Below are 8,354 nucleotides of genomic sequence, written 5' to 3' on the forward strand. Positions count from 1 at the left end.
GAATGTAGAAGGTACAGGTAAAAATAGGAGACAAGTTCAGGGACTACAGCACTGATAATGGCAACTTAGACCAGAGTTTTGAATTCTGGATTTGAAAGCCCAGTCCAAAAGAAAATGAAAATTGTTCTTGATTTACCTAAAACTAATTTTAACACTATTCTATTACTTTATAAAAATTGCTCATAAATGTAAATTTTTATTAATATAGCCACATGTTGTGTACAGCTGAAAAATTATGTGTGGAGAGAAAAATTTGAAAATTAGTGATGAAGGTGAAAGATAAATGACTGAGAATGGGATGTTTCCTTTGCTGTTCTAGACCAGTGGTTCGCAAAACAAGTAAGCATCAGAATCATCTGGAAACCTTGTTAGGAGCTATTGCTGTCTCTCTCTCCCCCTTCCACTGCCCCCAGTTTCTTATTCAGACTCTCAGATAAGACCTGATTATTTGTAACATAATTGTTAAATATCTCTAGTGAAAGGGACATAAAATCTCAATGCCACTGAGTTTCTTCTGGCTCATGGCAATCTTCCATGGGGTTTCTAGGAGGAGAATGCTTATCTTTCTTCACTAGAGTGTCTGATGGATTTGAACAGCACAACTTTCAGCCCAACACACTAGGACACTAAGGTTCCTTTGGAAGGAACCTTGTTGTTAGGTGCTCTTGAGTCAAGTATGACTCATAGTGAACCTAGAACAACAAACCTGTACCCTGTCCTATCCTGTGCCATCCTCATCATCTTGAACACACTTGAGCCCGTTGCTGCAGTCACTGTGTCAATCCATTTCATTTGGGGTTCCCTCTCTTTCTCTGACCCTCCATTTTTCCAAGTGTGATGTCCTTTTCCAAGGAATAGCCTCTCCTAGCAACATGTGCAAAGTATGAGAGACAAAACTTCATCTCTGCTTCCGAAAAGCACTCTGGCTGCACTTTTTCTAAGACCTGTTTGTTCTTTTGACAGTCCATAGGATATACTCTTCTTCAATACCACAAATCAAAGGCATCAATTCTTTTATCTTTATTCATTGTCAGGCTCTCAGATGAATAGCAAGTGATTGAAAAGGCCATGGCCTGGACCTTAGTCCTCAAGCTGACATCATTGCTTTTCAATATTTTGAAGAGGTCCCTGACAGCAGACTTCCCAATGTAAAATGTCTCGATCTACTTGATTGTTGATCCAGGCAAGATGAAATCATTGACAACTTCAATCCTTTCTCCATTTATCATGATGTTGCCTAGTGGCCCAGTGATGAAGACTTTTGTTTTCTTGATGTAAACTATACATGTAAACCATACTTAAGGCTATAGGCCTGATCTTCTGCAGCAAGCATTTCAATCCCTCCTCACATTCAGCAATCTGCATATTGCAGGTTGTTGATTAGTCTTCTTTCAATCCTTTTGCCACATTCCTCTTTATAGAGTCCAGCTTCACAAATTATTTGCTCAGCATAAGACTAAATAGATAAGGAGAAAGGATGAATTCCTGATGCACACCCTTCCTGTTTTTAAACTATGCCATGGTCCCTTGCTCCATTTGGACAGGAGCTTCTTGATCTAGGTATAGTTTTTGCATGAGCACAATTAAGTGTCCTGTAATTCTCTTTTCAGTGTTAGCCATACTTTGTTATGATCCACACAGTCAAATGCCTTTGCATAGTCAACAAACCACAAATAGTAATTTTTCTGGTATTTTAGCCAGAATACATCTGATATCAGAAATCATATTGCTGCCATGGCCTCTTCTAAACCCTGCTTGAACTTCTAGCAGTTACCTATCAATGTACTGACCTAGCTATTTTTGAATGATCTTCAGCAATATTTTGTTTGCATGTGATATTAATGATGATGTTTGATAATTTCCACATTCTGCTAGGTCACCTTTCTTGGGAATGGGGGAAAAAAGCATCTCTTTCAGTCAGTCAGACAGGCAGCTGTCCTCCAAATTTCCTGGCATAAACTGGTGAGAATATCCTGGGCTGTCTCTTACTAGTTGAAACATTTCAATTGGTATCACACTGGTTCCTGAGATCTTATTTTTTTCCAGTGCCTTCAGTGCAACATGAACTTCTTCTTTACCATTGGCTCTTGACTTTATGTTACTTCCTGAAATGGTTCCATGTCTATGAGTGTTTTTGAAGCTGCTGTGCCTTGGTAAATTTTCATTGTATTGAGTCTAGAGTACTGCTTCAAGAAAACTCAGCGAGAAGTTAGCTGAAAAAAGACAAGCATGCAGATGTGTCCCAAGAAAACAGTGAATTTACGAGACCTGCCAAGACTCAGAAGAGCAGCTCTGAAGGCTTAATTAATGAGAAACTAAAGTCCTAGAGAGTTTGTGGAAAATATAAATTAACAAGAAAAGCTACTGTCCTTGAAAGTTTGCAGAAAATAGAGATAAGTTTCTTGTGTGCTTGTCAGAATTTTCTAGGCAAATCAATAAAGTTCTGATTCTTGGACATCCAAGGACACATTTCTTTCAGGTCCTTGAGATAATTTTTTGCTATGTAGATAATTGTTTGCTGTGTAGCAAGAAGTCTGGCTATTCTGATAGTAATGGAATACTTGTATTTTCAATATATGCTGGGAAGAATAAACACTCAGGGCCTTGGCTTTTGCATTGGTTCCCTGTGCTTTGCTTTTTCTCTTTGTCTGTCTGTGTTTTTTTCTCAGCAGCATCATGTGCTCAGGTCCCAGCCAGAAAATGGCTAAAAGTGGCACACGCAAAGGGACCTGAAAGTGCTCCTGGAGGAGCGAAAGTAAACTGATGACAGTGGTTGCTGCCCTACATAAGGAGGTAAGTAGGAATTCAGAATATTACATAGTTATAGGGCAATGACAATCTCATGTGGCTACTTTTGCTACATGACTGTACCATTTATTAAGAGAATACGGTGCTAAGGGAGCTCTGGTGGCCTATTTGCAAAGAAGCTGCACTGCAATCCCAAAGGCACATGGTTCAAATCTACTAGATGATCTGCTGGAGAAGGAGTGACAATCTCCTTCTGTGCCAGTCAGATCTGATTTGAAAGTACACAACAAGACAAGATTAAAAAAAAGATAAAATGGTGCTACGGTTTCTAAAAATAGAATTGAAAACTGCTTAGAAGTTCTAGAATATAATCCCTGTTTTCTTTTTTTTTTTCAAATTAATTATAAAAAGTTTACGGGGGGGAGGGCTGGGCGGGGAGAGAAGTACAGCAATGAATGAATGGAAATCCTAAATCTCTGTAAATGTTCATTAAAATTATTAAAATAAAATTAATTACAAAAAAAAGAAGAAAAGTTTACAGAGACTTTGGATTTCCATTCATTCATTGTTGCACTTTTCCCCCTGCCCACCCCTCTCCAATTCGTTCTTCTCTTTGAAAAGTAAAAGAAAAAGTCTTTCATTGTTATACAATCCCTCCCTCCCCCCAAGTCCACTCCACTATGCATCCTTCATTCTGGACTCCTGTCATGATAATAATACCTAATCATATAGCCATTTTAAACAGTTCTCTCCCTCATCTGTTTCTATGCAGTATACATTATTTATCCCCTCTTTATCAGTCTCCTCTCAACCCCAGTGTCAGTCCCATTTTACAACAGTGACACTATGCAATATTTGTCCTTCTGTGACTGAGATATTTTGCTCAGCATAATGTTCTCTAGGGGCACCCATTTTGTATAATATTTCATTAGTTTCTTACTTTTCAATGCAGCATAGTATTCCATTGTGTGAATATACCAGAGCTTTTCTGTCCATTCATTTCTTGATGGGCACTTGGGTTGTTTCCAACTCTTTGCTATTGTGAACAAAGCAGCAGTAAACATGGGTGTGCATATATCTGCCTGGGTGGCAGTTATGGTTTCTTTAGGGATATTCCTAGTAGTGGAATTGTTGGGTCAAATGGTATTTCTATTTCCAACTTTTTGAGAAAGCGCCATACAGCCTTCCATAGTCTTTGCACCATTTTACACTCCCACCAAAAGTGCATAAGGGTTCAAGTTTCTCTGCAACCTCACCAGCATTTGACGTTTGCTGTCCTGTTAAATTTTGCTATTCTTACTGAGGTGAGGTGATATCTCATAGTTGTAATCCCTGATTTCTTGATGAGGGAACTATGGATGAAGAAATTTGGGTAAGGGTTAAAAATAATGTAAAAAAGCTTTGAAACAAGGAGAACAGATTCTTACTGATTTTTGGCCAATATGGGCTTTAATAAGAATAGTAATGATGTCTATGCAGGATTGTTCTCACAATCCAGAAAATTTGCAAAGAATGAATCTATACATAATATGAATTAAATTATATTACTTTGGAGAAAGTTAAAGCTGAAGGTCAGAAACTAATACAAGAAAATTAAACTAAGCCACAACATATATATCTGCCACGTCCCACTGCTCTGAACTGGGACAGAGAAAATGTACAAGCTAAGTTTGAGGAGCATCCTTTTGGCCAGAGGCAACTGCCTTTGTCACCTTTAGAAAAAGCCTTAGGAAGATGTAATCTTGAATTATTATTGAATTTTCTGATTTTAAGACAAAGACAGCAAATAGAACATCATACTGTAAATCTAAATGCTCCTAAGGAGCTACATAAGGAATGTTCTGCATATGGGCCCACTCCTACATATATGGTGCAAATCTTAATACATTGGTCAACTGCTGAGGAATGAATTCCATATGATTGGACAGTGGTTGCAAAATCATGTCTCTCTCCATAAGAGACTGTGGGTCTCAGAGGCAGCAGAATTAAAAGCTCATGGTAACCAAGCAGTACCAATTATGCAACATATTACATATGAATTGTTGACAGGAACTGGACCTTTTAATGATTTAGGCTATCAATTAGCACATACTCCTCCAGCTGTTATAAAACAAGTAAGATAAATATGTCAAGGAGCATGGAGTAAAATTGCTCCCTCAGAGAGAGCTCTGGTAGCCTAGTGGCAAGAAGCTGCACTGCAATCCCAAAGGTGCATAGTTTGAATCCACCAGATGCTCTGCTGGAGGAGGGGTAATCTCCTCCTGTGCCAGTTGGATCCAGTTTCATAGTACACAGCAGTGGGTGGGGACAGATTACTCCCTCAGGAGAAGTTGGACAAAGTAATAAATATTTCAAGGAGTTGTTAGAAGCCATCACATCATCATCAGCTGCCATGTCATCAGCAGTCATGGGTGGCTATTACTAGGTACTTTGTGGGGATCACTGATGTTTGGCTGGACCATGTGGGAACCCTTGAGCTCAAGCAGAAGGGAGTGGGACAGCTGGAGCTTGAGCAAGGCAGCTGAGCCAGTTCTTGAAGGGAAAACCAAAGCTTCCTGGTTTTTCATTCAGGGACTTTGTGGGGATCACTGCTGTTTGACCCGAGGCCTGCAGGTCTGATTATAAAACACTGCCATATTCTTAGTCACTGTATAGTTACAATGACTTGACATCTACTAAAAAAAGACTCACATAATGCCAAGAAAGCAGCAATCTGCCTCAGTTATAATGAAAAAACAAAATAAGCCATTTCCTAAAAAGCAGACTCAATGAATACCCCAGATATAGAGAACCAGAAGAAATGTATTGATGTGGAGTTAATTGAACAGCTATGAAAGAAGATATACATGATGGAAGAAGCAATTAATAAAGCAAATACCCCAGAAACAACAGTCCAGAAGAAAGATATTAATGAGGTGCAAGTTGAACAAATATGGAAGAAAAGACAAAAGATGGAAGAAACAGTTACCCCAGCTATCGAAGGAAATGCAAAAGATGCAAGAAAGAATTGATAGACTAGATAGAGGTAGAAGATCTTAAAAAATTGTCACAAGACAAAGAGGGTACAGCCATTACAGTACTAGAAATAACAGAAAAGCATGCAATGCAATCCAGAATATTAAGACAGAAATGGCAGAAGTGTCCAACATGCTGGTAGTACAAAAAAGTAGAACAGAGGAGATGGAACAGAGAATCAGTGAGTTGGAAGACAAAAGCCTCACTGAAAACCTACTTGGAAAAAAACTCAGAGATGAGAAATAAAGAAAAAGAAGAAAATATTAGAATCATGTGATGACATCCAACAGAATAACATATGTATTATTAGAATTCCAGAATAGGGGAGTAACAGGGAAATTACTGAGAAAATAGTGGAAGAAGTACTAGAAGAAAACTTTACAGGTATTTTGAAAAATAGGGAACTTCACATTCAAGAAACACAGAGAACGCCAAATAGACTAGTCCAAAAAAGAAAAACATCAAGATGTATCATAGTCAGATTCTTCAAATTAAAATGTAAGGACAGAATTCTAAAAACAGTATGAGAAAAACAAAGAGTCACCTACAAAAGGGAAACAATTAGATTAAGTTCTGGTTTTTCAGCAGAAACCATACGAGCTAGAAGACAATGGAATGGAATATACAGAAAGTGAAAGAAAACAATTGCCAGCCAAGGATCCTGTACCCAGCAAAGCTCTCCACCAAATATGAAGGAGAAATTAGATCCTTTGCAGAAAAGAAGAAAATTAAGGAATTTGTGAAAACAAGACCAAAACTACAATAAATTTTAAGTGAAATCCTTTACACCGAGATGCCAGAGGAAAGTGCATAAACCATAGCAACCAGAAACAACAGAAAAAGAAACAGGGCAAAATGTCAAAAGTAAAACCTTGTCTGACAATAATCACACTTAATGTGAATGGACGAAATGCACCAATTAAGAGAAAAAAGTAGCAGAATGGATAAAATAGCAAAACCCATCAATATGTTGCCTAGAAGAGACAATCCTAAAAACAGAAGAAAAAGACAGACTCAAAATCAGAGGTTGGATAAAAAATATACCAAGGATATAGCAACCTCAAAAAAGCAGGAGTGACAATATTAATCTCTGATAAAATCAATTTCAGAATGAAAACCACTATATAAGATAAGAAAAGGCCATATATACTGATTAAAGTCACAATAGATCAAAAAGACATAACCCTTGTCAATGTTTATGCACCAAATGATAGACCTGCAAAATAAATAAAACAATAGTTAATAGAATTGAGGAAGGAAATAGACAAAACCACAGTAGTGGTAGGATATTTTCAACACACCACTGTCACAAAAGGATAGGTCAACCCAAAAGAAACTTGAGAAAGATGCAGAAGACCTGAACTACACAACCAGCCAACTCGACCTAGTAGATGTATTCAGGGAACTGCACCCAACTAAAACTCAATTCACTTTCTTCTCATGTTCATACGGTATGTTCTCTAGAATAGATCACATATTAGGACACAAAACAAGCCTCAACAATTTAAAAAAAATTGAAATAATACAAAGTTATCTTCTCAGAACACAATGCCATAAAACTAGAAATTAACCACAGGAGCATAGCTTACAGAATCGTCCGTGTGGAAGCTAAATAACTCTGCTAGAACATGATTGGTTTATAAAAGAAATAAAGAATGAAAATGAAAAGTTCCTTGAAACAAATAAAAATACAACATATCAAAACTTCTGGGATACAGCTAAGGCAGTCCTCAGGGGGCAATTCACAGCAATAGGCACACACATAAAAAGGAAGAAAGAAGATAAATCAATGATCTAACTCAACACCTTCATCATCTAAAAAAAGAACAAAAATCGAATCCTACAGCCACTAGAAGAAAAATTATCAGTACAGGAGCTGGTTTTTCGAGAGTCAATAAATTTGACAAACCACTGGCAAACTTAACAAAAGGGGAAAAAAAGAGAAGACACAGATAACTCGATTGAGAAATTATAGAGGTGACATCACAACAGAACTAGAGGAAATTAAACCTTTATATCAAAGTAGTGTGAAAAGCTATATTCTGATAAATTTTAAAATCTAGAGGAAATGGACAAATTCCTTGAAACTCATGTGCTACCCAGACTGACAAAGACAGCTATAGAACACTTGAACAGCCCCATCACAAAAGAAGAAATTGAAAAGTTCATAAAAATACTTACCCATAAGTCCTGGACCAGATGGCTTGAAAATTCTAAGAGGATCAATCACCAATTATTTTTTTAATTGAATTGGATTTGTAAAAAATTTTTCTTTGTTTTTGGTTTTTTTGTTGTTGTTTTATTTGAATTTATTATTAATTTCAGTAAAAATTTACAGAGAGTTTGGATTTCCATTCATTCATTGTTGCACTTTTCTCCCCTCCTAACCCTCCCCCATAGTACACTCTTGGAAAAGTAAAAGAAAAATTCTTTAATTGTTTTACAAACCCTCCCCCAGGTCCACTCCACCATGTAGCCTTCGCTCTAGACTCCTGTCCTGACAAAAATACCTAATCACATATCCCTTTTAAACAGTTTTCTCCCGCATCTGTTTCAATGCACTATACATTATTGAACCCATCTTTCTCAGT

Source organism: Elephantulus edwardii, unplaced genomic scaffold (assembly GCF_000299155.1).
Source record: "Elephantulus edwardii isolate Elephantulus edwardi_28Jun2011 unplaced genomic scaffold, EleEdw1.0 scaffold00508, whole genome shotgun sequence".
Taxonomy (NCBI): domain Eukaryota; kingdom Metazoa; phylum Chordata; class Mammalia; order Macroscelidea; family Macroscelididae; genus Elephantulus; species Elephantulus edwardii.